Consider the following 1,523-nt stretch of genomic DNA (forward strand, 5'->3'; position numbering starts at 1 on the left):
TAATAGTAATTGTATTGAAACTTGAGGTACAGCAGAGCTCCACACCCTTAATCTATGGTGTGTAGAAACTCCACCGTTGAAAATACATAAGTGAGAGATGTTCATTCATGGCCGAATGGCCAGCCCCCATGTGGTCACAAGACCGAATGATCAAAGACTCCTAAAACAATAATAAAAAGTTCTATTTATACTAGACTAGCTACTAGGGTTTACAGAAGTAAGTAATTGATGCATAAATCCACTTCCGGGGCCCACTTGGTGTATGTTTGGGCTGAGCTTGATCTATCCACGAGTTGAGGCTTCTCTTGGAGTTGAACACCAAGTTATAACGTGTTTTGGGCGTTCAACTCTGGTCCGTGACGTGTTTCTGGCGTTTGACTCCAGACAACAACATGGAGCTGGCGTTGAGCGCCAGTTTGCATCGTCTAATCACGAATAAAGTATGGACTATTATATATTGATGGAAAGCTCTAAATGTCTACTTTCCAACGCTGTTGAGAGCGAACCATTTGGAGTTCTGTAGCTCCAGAAAATCCATTTCGAGTGCAGGGAGGTCAGATTCCAACAGCATCAGCAGTCCTTTGTCAGCCTCCTATCAGAGTTTTGCTCAGGTCCCTCAATTTCAGCCAGAAAATATCTAAAATCACAGAAAAACACACAAACACATAGTAATGTCTAGAAATGTGAATTTAGCATAAAAACCAAGGAAAACATCCCTAAAAGTAACTTGATTATATTAAAAACTACCTAAAAACAATGCCAAAAAGCGTATAAATTATCCGCTCATCAATGACCGACTCTGTGACCGATTGAGTTATTGGTCCTTCTTCTACATGTATAGCTGTCTGTTCACTGAGTTAGGCGTGAGGCTCCCTTTTACTGAATTTGAGTGTGGGGTTTTGTATTGGCTAAATTGTACCCCAACCCAGCTTCACCCAAATTCCTCGGATTTTGTTCGGGCGTTTGAGATATTAATGGAGCTGTTAGGTCATTCTCCGTCTCTTAGGTTATTCTTTTCATTGTTTCAGGCTAAGGGGGTGGGTTGGGGTTTGTGGGTTAACCTCAGTAGCTACCCGCGACGAGCGATATTTGGTTTGTATAAATCCTCGTTCAAAGATTTTAAATCTATGTTTGTCAAAGTTAGAAGTGTCCCTGAGGAATTCCCTTTCTACCTAAATGAACACTTAGTGGAGAAGTTTCCTTTGTCGTGGTGCCGGAACCGTATTAGATGTTGGATGTAGATGATAGGCTTCCTGATGATGATATTATGATGGATTTCTTGTTTAAGTCTTTGGGTCCGAAGGGGTTATTGTCAATTGCTGAACTTTTGAATTGGAGACCGATAGGCAGGCTGTGTTTGATCATATAGTTAACTTGTTTTGTTGCGTCTCTTCTTTCTTTTTTGATATGTCTTCTCTGATTCGGTGTTTGTGTTTCTTTTTGCAGCCAAGAAAGCTCCTACCATTACCACTGCTGGGTTGAAGTCTTTTTTCAACCAGCATAGGAAAGGCGAGAAAGAGGCT

Source organism: Arachis duranensis, chromosome 6 (genome assembly GCF_000817695.3).
Source record: "Arachis duranensis cultivar V14167 chromosome 6, aradu.V14167.gnm2.J7QH, whole genome shotgun sequence".
Lineage (NCBI taxonomy): Eukaryota > Viridiplantae > Streptophyta > Magnoliopsida > Fabales > Fabaceae > Arachis > Arachis duranensis.